At 38.4% G+C, this 14,641-nt stretch overlaps 1 non-coding gene across 1 annotated transcript; it reads left to right on the plus strand.

Moving 5' to 3' along the window:
• Positions 1 to 482: 482 nt before the first annotated feature.
• On the plus strand, positions 483 to 617 carry LOC133053336 (small nucleolar RNA SNORA48). Its single transcript, XR_009692251.1, has one exon. It is a non-coding gene; the product is annotated as a small nucleolar RNA SNORA48 (small nucleolar RNA).
• Positions 618 to 14,641: the final 14,024 nt, after the last annotated feature.

Consider the following 14,641-nt stretch of genomic DNA (forward strand, 5'->3'; position numbering starts at 1 on the left):
TTCAAGTCACTTTGAATTTAAATGCCAATTTAAATGTACTAACAAATTCACTAGTTAGTCATCTAATTAGTACATACTTTAACTATCTACATGAATGACTGATTTAACCATTACCATGGCCAAGTCAGTTAAATTGCTCAGTTTGGGCTAAAATTGTTAGTGGAGTAGATATTTGTATTTAACATATGCGTTTCAAACTATAAGTAATTGCTACTTAGAACCTAAAACGTAATTGTCATGAGACATAATTAGTGTTAATTCAGAATCTTATAAATCTCTGCCTAATTCCTAAATCATATATCTAAATGTCTGGTTGCTATATATATTTTATAAGGTCTCAGGCTCTTTTAAACCAAAGCATTTATTTTAATAAATCTCTTGGAACTTACCAATTCTGTGGAAGTGGAACAATTGTCACCCAGCATGTGTGACTTACATGGTAAACAAGATGAAAATGGGCTGAGCTCATAAAATGGCATGTGTATCCCTGACCTGGGGAGAGTGGCACCTGGTTGGTGGTGCCTGTCTCATATTAACCAGAGACAAAACAACTCCTTGTTTATCCCAACTTGGCTTTTTGCTTGTGCCCATGCTTGGCTCATTCCCTGGACACAAGGGAAAAAAAGGATTTCATTCTATTCAGTGAAGATGCTGCAATTTTAAAAATTTTTATTTTTTCAATACAGTTAAATGTTACAACATCTGTATTATGAAGTCAGGAAGTTGGAATAATTTCTTGAAGATATATAAGGAAATAGGAATAATTGCTTGCCATAAATTGGAAAGGACAAAGCACTTGAAGTCATGCCTTAAAGTTAAAAGAGTCTGGTTGGCCTTTCACTTTCCCCTACTTGGCTCTTCACAGACAGTCAGCGGTAGAGAGACTCTTGAGTCATGAATCAGAAACACAACATTCATCCTGAAGTCACACAGTCACTTTCAAAGAACACTACAGAACTTTTGTGACCAAGACCCTTTGTGTCCTTCCCTTCAACATTGTTTTCATCGTCACTGTGGCTCTTAATGTTTTGGTGTATGGATCCTTTTCAGAATCTGATGAAAGTAAGGGAAATGGGAAATTTTGCCAAGAAAATTCTCTCCTAAGTGCATAAAATTTTGTCTATAATTTTTGTCTAAAATTATAGACAAAATCATAATTTTGTATATAATTTCAGAACATTGATAGATTCCTCCCTGTGTGAGGTTTGTGTCCCACAAAGGATATGTTGACGTCCTAACCCCCAGAAACTATGACCTTATTTGGAGAAAGCGTCTTTCCAGATGTAACCAGGTCATTAGGGTGGACCCTAAACCAATATGCTTGGTGTCCTCACAAGAGAGGGAAAACAAAGTGAAGACATAGACACAGGATGAGAATACCATGTGAAGACAAAGAGATTCAAGTGATGTACCTATGGCCCATGGAACACTGAAGTTTGCAAGTGTCACCAGAAGCTAGAGCAGAGCATGAAACAGATTCTCCCTAGAACACTCAGAAGCAGCCCAACAGTGCTGACATCTTGATTTCAGACTTCTGACCTCCAGAATTATGAGACAATACATTTCTATTGTTTTTAGCCTTCCAGTTTGTAGTACTTTGTTTTGGCAGTCCAAGGAAACTAATACAGATTTTGGTTGCTACTGTAACAAATATCTAAAATATAGAAGCAGATTTGGAATTGGATAATGGGTAGAGTAGAAACAGTGTCAGACTTTATTTTTTTGGGCTCCAAAATCACTGCAGATGGTGATTGCAGCCATGAAATTAGAAGATGCTTACTCCTTGGAAGGAAAGTTATGCCCAATCTAGATAGCATATTAAAAAACAGAGACATTACTTTACCAACAAAGGTCCATCTAGTCAAGGCTGTGGTTTTTCCAGTGGTCATGTATGGATGTGAGAGTTGGACTGTGAAGAAAGCTGAGTGCCAAAAAAATGATGCTTTTGAACTGTGGTGTTGGAGAAGACTCTTGAGAGTCCCTTGGACTGCAAGGAGATCTAAACAGTCCACCCTAAAGGAGATCAGTCCTGTTTGTTCACTGGAAGGACTGAGCTGAAGCTGAAACTCCAATACTTTGGCCACCTCATGTGAAGAGTTGACTCACTGGAAAAGACCCTGATGCTGGGAGGGATTGGGGGCAGGAGGAGAAGGGGACGACAGAGGATGAGATGACTGGATGGCATCACTGACTCGATGGACATGAGTTTGAGTAAGCTCCGGGAGTCAGTGATGGACAGGGAGGCCTGGTGTGCTGAGATTCATGGGGTTGCAAAGAGTCAGACACGACTGAGTGACTGAACTGAACTGAACTGAACTGAATGGGTAGAGGCTAGAAGAATTCTTAAGTGTTGATCAAAAAAACTTGGATTACCATTAAGAGAGGATGGTAAAAATAGAATATTACAGGCATATTAATGTTATGGGGGGCTTCCCTGGTGGTCTGGTAGTTAAGAATCCACTTTGCAATGCAGGAGACATTGGTTGGATCCCTGCTCCGAGAAGATCCCACTTGCTGTGGGGCAGCTGGGCCCAAGTACGACAACTGCTGAGCCCATGTGCCTAGAGCCTATGCTCCGCAACAAGAGAAACCATCACAAAGAGAAGCCTGTGCACCACAACTAGAGAGTAGTCCCCGATCACTACAACTAGAGAAAGCCCATGTGCAGCAATGAAGACCTAGCACAGCCATAAATATATAAATAAAAATATATTAAAATCGGGTGGAGAGGGAGGTGGGAGGGGGGATCGGGATGGGGAACACATGTAACTCCATGGCTGATTCATGTCAATGTATGACAAAACCCACTGCAATGTTGTGAAGTAATTAGCCTCCAACTAATAAAAATAAAAAAAATTTAAAAATAAATAAATAAAAAATAAAAAAATAATTAAAAATTAAAAAATAAAAGCACTTCTGGTGAGGCCTTAGAAAGAAATGAATGCATTATTGAGCATTGAAGGAAAAGCAATCCACATTATAGAGTGGCAGAAAGTTTGTTTGAATTGTGTTTTGCTGTTGGGGGAAGTGTAAAAAAAGCCATAAACTTGGATATTTCACTGAGAAGTTTTTCAAACAAAGTGTGGAAGATATAACTTGTTTTCTTTGTACTGCTTTTATTAAAAGGTAAGAGTAAAGATATAAATTAAGGAATAAATTATTAAGCAAAAAGCAACCAACACTTAATGATTTGGAAAATTCTCAGTCTATGTAGATAGACTGGAAATAAGGTCAAAGGTGTAGCTGAACAACTATTGGCTACATCACTTAGGTGTGTGCCTTATGGATCCAATCAACCATCTCAGCAAAGTCAGCAACAGGAATGTGGTGATCTCAGAAGGCTCTGGGGGAAACCCCATATCAAATGGTGTGAATTCCCTTGACATTCATGGAAGACAGGTTTTTGAGAAGTATACTAACATGGCATAGTTAGCCTAGATTGGAAGGGACAGAGGTGGGACAAACTGAAGGAAACGTGACTCTAAGGGCAGAGCCATGGATGCAAAGGTCAGAGAGAGCACAGGCTGAGGGGGCAGAATTGCCTCTTTGTTTCCAGAAGGTAAGGCTGCTGCCCAGGGCTAAGAGGGAAGAGCATCAAGTCACAGAGATTTAGTCCTAGGCCCTGGAACCCAGTGAAATCTGCCCTATTGTGAACTTACTTTTAGACTGACACCTTTTTTTTCTTCCAATTTCTCCCTTTTAGAATAGGACGTATAACTTTTATTTATTTATTTGGCCATGCCCTGTGGCATGCGTGATCCTAGTTCCCCAACCAGGAATAGAACTCATGCCCCCTGTGATGGAAGTGCAGTGTCCCAACCACTGGGCCACCAAGAAGTCCCTAGCATGTCTATCTTAAACCTGTTCTATAATTATACATTTGAAGCAAATTTCTTTTCCAGGTTTCACAGGTATATAGATGAACAATAATTTTGCCCCAAGATGGGCCATATTCTGAGTCTCACCTATAACTTATTTAAATGATGCATAGGATAAGATTTAAGACTTCCTTGATTATACTTAGATGATATTTTGGACTTAAAATTGATGCTGGAATGGGTTAAGACTTTAGGAGATGTTGGGATGGAGTTAATGTATTTTGTACGCAAGAAGTACATGAACTGGGGGGTGTGCAAAAGAAGATTGTTATGGGTTGAATTGTGTCGCCCCCCCCCCCCAAAAAAAACACATGTTGAGGGCTTCCCAGGTGGCATTAGAGGTAAAGAATTTGCCTGCCAATGCAGGAGACGTAGGAGACGCGAGTTCGATCCCTGGGTCAGGAAGATCCCCTAGAGAAGAGAGTGACTAGCCACTCGAGTATTCTTGCCTGGGAAATCCCATGAACAGGGGAGCCTGGTGGGCTATAGTCCATGGGATCGCAAAGAGTCGGACACAACCGAGCATGCATGCACACGCATGTACAATGTGTTAAGAAGTTCTAATTCTCAGTATCTGTGAAATTGACTTTATTTGAAAATAAGTTCTTTGCAGATGTAATCAAGTCATTATTGTGGGCTCGAATCCAATATGCCTGGTGTCCTTACAGAAAAAGGAAATGATGTGCAGACCACAGACACAGGACAAACACCACATAGAGGTGGAGGCAGACATTGCAATGAGGTATCTACAAGCCAGGGTGTGCAAAGGATTGCTGGCCGCCACCAAAAGCTAGGAAAGGAGCACGGAACAGAAACTCCCTGAGAACACTTCTAAGGGACCAGCCCTGCCGATGCCATGATTTCAGATTTCTAGCCTCCAGAACTGAGAGACAACCAATATCTATGGTTTCAAAACGCCCAGTTTACCCAGTTTGTGGTACTTTGTTTCACCATCCTCAGCACACTAACCCTACCACCCTAAAGTCTCATCCACATGTTTTTAAGCAACCCGTGAAACCCAAGATCCTTCCATTTTTAGGTATTTGTTCAGCAGCCAGACCTAGCAGCAAGATGTCTTGAGTACAGTACAAAGCAAATTTTGATGCAATTTCTATGACTAAACCTAGAGAATATTCTACCGCTGAAGAATCGTTGCAGAATTTAATGAACTACAAAAGAGTATGCTTTGAAAATGAGGTAGACTGGGAGCAGAAATTTCATCCTAGAGTTCAGATCCTCGCTGTGACTAACCTTTGCTTACTCATTGATTAATGTGTTTACCTGTCTTCTCCACAAGCATAGAGTTGAATATCAAATTTGCAGCTGACTCACTTTTTGATGGATACTTACATTCTTTTTCAAGTGCTAAGTAAAAGCTTATCCTTAGCGAAGTAAAATGCAGTCAACAGGCAAGTGAACTTGTCCTAACACTAAAGTGTTAGTGTGAGTCCCTTCTTAGGTAGTTAGCTGGGATTATGTCTGTCAGCTTCCAGTCGCCGTAGATCTTGGAAATATGGAAAAATACATGTTAAAAGATATAAGGGAACATAAGTAAAAAATCAGATGATATGAGCTACTACATCGTATAGTTTTGAGGTCAAAGAAGCTGCTGAAAATTCATGAAATAGAATAGATTTCAAATTTTTTTTTAAAAAGAAAAATTTATTTCTATTATATTTAACTTTTCAATCTCTAAAGGAAAATATATTGTTCTATTAACTTTGAATTTGGGGCTCTAATTTAGAAAGAGTTTTCTTTTTTAATTTAAATGTATTTATTTTTAATTATAGGATAATTGCTTTACATTATTGTATTGATTTCTGCCCTATATCAAAATAAATCAGCCATAGGTATATATATGTCCCCTCCCTCTTTAACCTCCCTCCAACCTCCCACCTCCCATCCCATCCCACCCTGGATTTTCTTCTTATTTTCTTTTGTGCAGTGGTAAAAATATTCTTTCCATTGGGTGTAAAGAGAAAACCCAACCATTAGTATCAGGAGAATCATTTATTCATCAAATATTTACTAAGTATCTACTATGTATCTATCATCAAACTGGGCAAAGACAATACAGAGACACATGAGATAGTATCCCTGTCCTCAAGGATTCTCACTGATGGAGGAAGACTCAAAAAATTACAATTATAGTATGTGCTGATAAGAGAGATATCTGATTCATTCAGGATTGGTGGAAGGGAGTGTGGAGGACAGATGCACTCCAAAAGGTAGTAATTGAGTTGAACCTTAAAACTGGCAAGTGCATTAAAGGGAGATGTGATAGCATGGACTAAGGAAAAGGTAAGAAACAGCACGTTACATGGGATACACTCACACTAAAAAAGCACTCATTGTGTTTATCTGAAACTCAAATTTAATTAAGTGTCCTATATTTCTATTTTCTAAACTTGGCAACTCTAAATGAATTGAATGCATTTCTGTGTTGCTGGAAGGTCAAGTGCAAGTCAGAGGTTGTGAGAGACAGGACTGGAAAGACAGATGTCAGATCATCAAAAACCAGGTTTGCCAAGTCAGACAACTTGTACTTAGCTTTGAGAACAGTAGTGAGCTATTGAAAAGTTTTTAGCAGAAGGGCCATATAACCAAGCTCCTCTTTTAGATGGTTCTTCTGGCAATATATGTAGCATTCATCGAAGCAAGTAAGGGTAGGGACAGGGAAATTATCAAATAGACTAATGTAAGGTTGATCCCATAGAAATGATGAGCTTAAACTAGTGCAGTGGTTGGGGGAGATGGAGATTAGGTGCTGGAAGAAACTTCTAGGAGTAAAGTCCAGAAGTTTAGGTAGTTGACCAAAGGGGGTGAAGAAAGAGAGGGGGAATCTAGAATGACTTCACAGATCCTGTCTTAGTGACAGGATGTATGACATGGAAAATGTAGGAGAAAGGGCAGGACTTTTAAGGAAGATGACAAGTTATATTTTGGGCATGTTTATTTAGCTGGTTGGACTTCCCTGGTGGCTCAGATGGTAAAGTGTCTGCCTATAATGTGGGAGACCCAGGTTCAATCCCTGGGTTGGGAAGATCTCCTGGAGAAGGAAATGGCAACCAACTATAGTACTCTTGCCTGGAAAATCCCTTGGACGGAAGAACCGGGTAGGCTACAGTCCATGGGGTCGCAAAGAGTCAGACACGACTGAACGACTTCACTTTCTTTCTTTCGTTTTCTATTTAGCTGGTTGGCTAAATTCCAACCAAATGGAAATGAGCAGCAGGTATCAGAGGAGTGTTCCATTTTGTCAATGTAGACTTGGGAATTGTTAGCATAGAGCTAAAACTATAAAAAACAAAATAGAGAACCAATTAAGAGCATTCATTCTTGCCATTGGTAGAATTAAAAATCTTCTTGAAGGACAGTTGTCACTCTATATAGTTCTTTCTAAACCTGGCTCGTCCATGTACCATAAAAAGATTCAGCACAATGAATATACTATCATGGCAGGACACTGTATTAATACTTACTGTAAATCATGTGGTGGAGTTTCTGTTTATCTTGTTTGTGGAATTACATCATATTTAATATACCTCAGTGTAACATGAGCTAGAAATAAGCCAATTTGTAGAAAAAGATAACAGTCAATATTTTTGTGGAATGCATATATCATTCCCATCACAAGATATGACAAAACATCAACAGCAAGATGACTTATCTGGGCCAATGTCAGCATTTATAAAAGGGAATTTCTGGCCTTTCATCCAGTTTAAAACTTCTACTCTGTAACAATGTTGGTTGTAGCTTTAGGTAGCAAAGGAGCTTGTTCAATTAAATGTCAATGTATAGAATAAGGAGAGGGTGAAAAATTAAGTTCATATGAAGAACACTTTAACTCTTCTTTTTTTTGTGAGTTCTAAGCTTAACTGGTTTTTTTTTTTAATTAATTAATTAATTTATTTTTTTATTAGTTGGAGGCTAATTACTTCACAACATTTCAGTGGGTTTTGTCATACATTGATATGAATCAGCCATAGATTTACACGTATTCCCCATCCCGATCCTCCCTCCCACCTCCCTCTCCACCCGATTCCTCTGGGTCTTCCCAGTGCACCAGGCCCGAGCACTTGTCTCATGCATCCCACCTGGGCTGGTGATCTGTTTCACCATAGATAGTATACATGCTGTTCTTTTGAAACATCCCACCCTCACCTTCTCCCACAGAGTTCAAAAGTCTGTTCTGTACTTCTGTGTCTCTTTTTCTGTTTTGCATATAGGGTTATCGTTACCATCTTTTTAAATTCCGTATATATGTGTTAGTATGCTGTAATGTTCTTTATCTTTCTGGCTTACTTCACTCTGTATAATGGGCTCCAGCTTCATCCATCTCATTAGGACTGATTCAAATGAATTCTTTTTAATGGCTGAGTAATATTCCATGGTGTATATGTACCACAGCTTCCTTATCCATCATCTGCTGATGGGCATCTAGGTTGCTTCCATGTCCTGGCTATTATAAACAGTGCTGCAATGAACATTGGGGTGCATGTGTCTCTTTCAGATCTGGTTTCCTCAGTGTGTATGCCCAGGAGTGGGATTGCTGGGTCATATGGCAGTTCTATTTCCAGTTTTTTAAGAAATCTCCACACTGTTTTCCATAGTGGCTGTACTAGTTTGCATTCCCACCAACAGTGTAAGAGGGTTCCCTTTTCTCCACACCCTCTCCAGCATTTATTGCTTGTAGACTTTTGGATAGCAGCCATCCTGACTGGCGTGTAATGGTACCTCATTGTGGTTTTGATTTGCATTTCTCTAATAATGAGTGATGTTGAGCATCTTTTCATGTGTTTGTTAGCCATCTGTATGTCTTCTTTGGAGAAATGTCTGTTTAGTTCTTTGGCCCATTTTTTGATTGGGTCATTTATTTTTCTGTAATTGAACTGCAGGAGTTGCTTGTATATTTTTGAGATTAATCCTTTGTCTGTTGCTTCGTTTGCTATTATTTTCTCCCAATCTGAGGGCTGTCTTTTCACCTTAATTATAGTTTCCTTTGTAGTGCAAAAGCTTTTAAGTTTCATTAGGTCCCATTTGTTTAGTTTTGCTTTTATTTCCAATATTCTGGGAGGTGGGTCATAGAGGATCTTGCTGTGATTTATGTCGGAGAGTGTTTTGCCTATGTTCTCCTCTAGGAGTTTTATAGTTTCTGGTCTTACATTTAGGTCTTTAATCCATTTTGAGTTTATTTTTGCGTATGGTGTTAGAAAGTGTTCTAGTTTCATTCTTTTAAAAGTGGTTGACCAGTTTTCCCAGCACCACTTGTTAAAGAGGTTGTCTTTTTTCCATTGTATATCCTTGCCTCCTTTGTCAAAGATAAGGTGTCCATAGGTTCGTGGATTTATCTCTGGGCTTTCTATTCTGTTCCATTGATCTATATTTCTGTCTTTGTGCCAGTACCATACTGTCTTGATGACTGTGGCTTTGTAGTAGAGTCTGAAGTCAGGCAGGTTGATTCCTCCAGTTCCATTCTTCTTTCTCAAGATTACTTTGGCTATTCGAGGTTTTTTGTATTTCCATACAAATTGTGAAATTCTTTGGTCTAGTTCTGTGAAAAATACCATTGGTAGCTTGATAGGGATTGCATTGAATCTATAGATTGCTTTGGGTAGAATAGCCATTTTGACACTTTAACTCTTTTTTTTTTTTTTTTTTTGTAATTTTTTTTTATTATTATTATTATTATTTTTTTCCAGTGGGTTTTGTCATACATTGATATGAATCAGCCATGGATTTACATGTATTCCCAATCCCGATCCCCCCTCCCACCTCCCTCTCCACCCGATTCCTCTGGGTCTTCCCAGTGCACCAGGCCGGAGCACTTGTCTTGTGCATCCCACCTGGGCTGGTGATCTGTTTCACCATAGATAGTATACATGCTGTTCTTTTGAAATATCCCACCCTCACATTCTCCCACAAAGTTCAAAAGTCTGTTCTGTACTTCTGTGTCTCTTTTTCTGTTTTGCATATAGGGTTATCGTTACCATCTTTCTAAATTCCATATACATGTGTCAGTATGCTGTAATGTTCTTTATCTTTCTGGCTTACTTCACTCTGTATAAGGGGCTCCAGCTTCATCCATCTCATTAGGACTGGTTCAAATGAATTCTTTTTAATGGCTGAGTAATATTCCATGGTGTATATGTACCACAGCTTCCTTATCCATTCATCTGCTGATGGGCATCTAGGTTGCTTCCATGTCCTGGCTATTATAAACAGTGCTGCGATGAACATTGAGGTGCACGTGTCTCTTTCAGATCTGGTTTCCTCAGTGTGTATGCCCAGAAGTGGGATTGCTGGGTCATATGGCAGTTCTATGTCCAGTTTTTTAAGAAATCTCCACACTGTTTTCCATAGCGGCTGTACTAGTTTGCATTCCCACCAACAGTGTAAGAGGGTTCCCTTTTCTCCACACCCTCTCCAGCATTTATTGCTTGTAGACTTTTGGATAGCAGCCATCCTGACTGGCGTGTAATGGTACCTCATTGTGGTTTTGATTTGCATTTCTCTAATAATGAGTGATGTTGAGCATCTTTTCATGTGTTTGTTAGCCATCTGTATGTCTTCTTTGGAGAAATGTCTGTTTAGTTCTTTGGCCCATTTTTTGATTGGGTCATTTATTTTTCTGGAATTGAGCTGCAGGAGTTGCTTGTATATTTTTGAGATTAATCCTTTGTCTGTTTCTTCATTTGCTATTATTTTCTCCCAATCTGAGGGCTGTCTTTTCACCTTACTTATAGTTTCCTTTGTAGTGCAAAAGCTTTTAAGTCTCATTAGGTCCCATTTGTTTAGTTTTGCTTTTATTTCCAATATTCTTGGAGGTGGGTCATAGAGGATCTTGCTTTGATTTATGTCAGAGAGTGTTTTGCCTATGTTCTCCTCTAGGAGTTTTATAGTTTCTGGTCTTACATTTAGATCTTTAATCCATTTTGAGTTTATTTTTGTGTATGGTGTCAGAAAGTGTTCTAGTTTCATTCTTTTAAAAGTGGTTGACCAGTTTTCCCAGCACCACTTGTTAAAGAGGTTGTCTTTTTTCCATTGTATATCCTTGCCTCCTTTGTCAAAGATAAGGTGTCCATAGGTTCGTGGATTTATCTCTGGGCTTTCTATTCTGTTCCATTGATCTATATTTCTGTCTTTGTGCCAGTACCATACTGTCTTGATGACTGTGGCTTTGTAGTAGAGTCTGAAGTCAGGCAGGTTGATTCCTCCAGTTCCATTCTTCTTTCTCAAGATTACTTTGGCTATTCGAGGTTTTTTGTATTTCCATACAAATTGTGAAATTCTTTGGTCTAGTTCTGTGAAAAATACCGTTGGTAGCTTGATAGGGATTGCATTGAATCTATAGACTGCTTTGGGTAGAATAGCCATTTTGACAATATTAATTCTTCCAATCCATGAACACGGTATGTTTCTCCATCTGTTTGTGTCCTCTTTGATTTCTTTCATCAGTGTTTTATAGTTTTCTATGTATAGGTCCTTTGTTTCTTTAGGTAGATATACTCCTAAGTATTTTATTCTTAATACAAAGGATCATAAGAGACTACTACCAGCAGCTCTATGCCAATAAAATGGACAACTTGGATGAAATGGACACTTTAACTCTTTAACTTGGAAAGAACATTTAAATGCTAAATAAAACAGACTTTCATTGCCTAACAAGACTCTAAGATATGTATACCAATAATAAACATATAGGTGGATTATTGAGACCCTAATGTATCAGACACAGAATTAAACAATTTACATGTTATTCCATATAACTTTCACAGAAATCCTATAAACTAGATATATGGTCATTCTCATTTTATCATTGAGGAAACAAACTCAGAGAAGTTGCTTAACATTTTACAGAGAGACAATTTTCAAAGTCTATATTTTATATATATATATAAGAATCCACCTGCCAAGCACAAGACACAGGAGACAAGTTCAATCGCTAGGTTGGGAAAATCCCCTGGAGAAGGAAATGGCAACCCACTCCAGTATTCTTGCCTGGGAAATTCCATGGCCAGAGGAGCCTGACGAGCTTACAGTCCATGGGGTCACAAAGAGTCAGACACGACTTAACAACTAAACAACAACAACAATATATATAATTCAGATACACACATATATACATACATACACATGTACCAAACATATATCTGTGTATATATACATTAAAACACATTTATTTATGAAAATACATAGCCTAGTTACTTTTTATCATTGTCAAAGTAAGCATTTCTAATTTCACTGTCTGGTTCACAGTTCGCATCATAACATCTTCTTTAAAGGGAATAGTGTAACATGAATTCCTCCCTCTCTGAGCAGTTATGAAATTAAATAATCAACATATTGCTTTGCCTTATGTCAATTTACCTTCCTAGATTTAAGCCATAGAATCTGTGTTGAATACTATTTTAAAGTTTATCAAGTCCTACATCCTTTTCTGTGTAGGAATCCCTCTTTGAGATTCTTGACATATGGTTTTTTCATTTTCATTCAAATGTTTGCATTTGACTAGGAGGAAAAAAAAGTGGGTTAGTTGCTCAGTCATGTCCGACTCTTTGTGATGCAACTCCATGGACTGTAGCCCACCAGGCTCCTCTGTCCATGGGATTTTCCAGGCAAGAATACTGGGGTAGGTTGCCATTCCCTTCTCCAGGGGATCTTCCCAACCCAGGGATCAAACCTGGGTCTCCCATACTGCAGGCAGATTCTTTACTATCTGAACCACCAGGGAAGCCCAAAGAGAAAGTTTGTTTCCACCTGGTTTCAAACAGAAAACCTTTTGCATGTGAGGGGAATGTGATAACCGTTACACTACAGAAATGAGGAAAGGTCACCAATTCCAATGTTGGGGAGCTGTGGTAGGTCCTAAATCTGTCCTCTAAAGATTATAGATCTATCCTTGTTGTCACAAATAATGGCAAGATTTCATTCTTTTTATGGCTGAATAATATTTCCTTGTATATGTACCACAACTTCATTATACTTTCATCCATTGCTAGACACTTAAGTTATTTATGTATCTTGGCATTTGTAAATAACCTACAATGAACATTAGGTGGCATATATGTTTTCAAATTAGTACTTTAATTTTCTTCAGATTTAATACTTTCTAGGTATTTTGCGATTGCTGGATCAGATGGTAGTTCTATTTTTAGCTTTTTGAGGAACTGCCATACTGTTTTCCACAGTAGCTGCACTAATTTACATTCCCACCAATAGTGCATGATTTTCTTTTCTCCACATTCTTACCAATGCTTGTTATTTCTTGTTTTTGTTTTCTTTTTTAAAATAATAGCAATTCTAACCAGTGTGAGGTGATACCTCACTGTAATTTTGATTTGCATTTTTCTAATAATTAGTGGTGATGAGCAGTTTTTCATGTACCTATTAGATATCTGTGTCTATTCAGATTATTTTTAAAAAATATTTTTTCTTCTAACTCCTCCACAGTACTTCTTATAGAAGTTCTTCCCACTTTTTGCTTCACTTTTGTTTTACAGAGCTAAAAGTATTTTAAACATTATTTTTTTAGACCTTATATCTTGAAAGGGTACCATATGAGTGAAAAAATGTTTCCTTTATGATGTTTGTTTGTTTAAAACTAATATATTAGGAAGAATGCTTTACTGTTAATAGTGGGGTTGGAGTGGAAGGACACATTATGATTATCTGTACTGTTTTCAATCTTGATATGATCTTTCCCAGCATCAGGGTCTTTTCCAGTGAGTCAGTTCTTCACATCAGGTGGCCAAAGTATGGAGTTTCAGCTTCAACATCAGTCCTTCCAATGAATATTCAGGACTGATTTCCTTTGGGATTGACTGGTTTGATCTCCTTGCTGTTCAAGGGACTCTCAAGAGTCTTCTCCAACACCACAATTCAAAAGCATCAATTCTTCAGTGCTCAGCTTTCTTTATGGTCCAACTCTTACATCCATACATGACTACTGGAAAACCATAGCCTTGACTAGACGGACCTTTGTTGGCAAAATAATGTCTCTGCTTTTTAATATGCTGTCTAGGTTTGCCATAGCTTTTCTTCCAAGGAGCAAGCGTCCTTTAATTTCATGGCTGCAGTCACCATCTGCAGTGATTTTGGAGCCCAAGAAAATTAAGTCTGCCACTGTTTCCATTGTATCCCCATCCATTTACTATGAAGTGATGGGACCGGATGCCATGATCTTAATTTTTTGAATGTGGAGTTTTAAGCCAGCTTTTTCACTCTCCTGTTTCATTTTCATCAAAAGTGTCTTTAGTTCCTCTTCACTTTCTGCCGTAAGGGTGGTGTCATCTGCATATCTGAGGTTACTGATATTTCTCCCAGCAATCTTGATTCCAGCTTGTGCTTCATCCAGCATGGCATTTCTCATGATGTACTGTGCATATAAGTTAAATAAGAAGGGTGAAAATATATAGCCTTGACGTACTCCTTTCCCAATTTGGAACCAGTCTGTTGTTCCATGTCTGGTTTTAACTATTGCTTCTTGACCTGCATACAGACTTCTCAGGTGGCAGGTGAAGTGGCCTGGTATTCCCATCTCTTTTAGAATTTCCCAGTTTGTTGTGATCCACCCAATCAAAGGCTTTGGTGTAGTCAGTAAAGCATAATTAGATGTTTTTCTGGAACTCTCTTGCTTTTTCTATGATCCAGTGGATGTTGGCCTTTTGATCTCTGGTTCCTCTGCCTTTTCTAAATCCAGCTTGAACATCTGGACGTTCTTGATTCACATACTGTTGAAGCCTAGCTTGGAGAATTTTCTG

This window comes from Dama dama, chromosome X (genome assembly GCF_033118175.1).
Source record: "Dama dama isolate Ldn47 chromosome X, ASM3311817v1, whole genome shotgun sequence".
Taxonomy (NCBI): domain Eukaryota; kingdom Metazoa; phylum Chordata; class Mammalia; order Artiodactyla; family Cervidae; genus Dama; species Dama dama.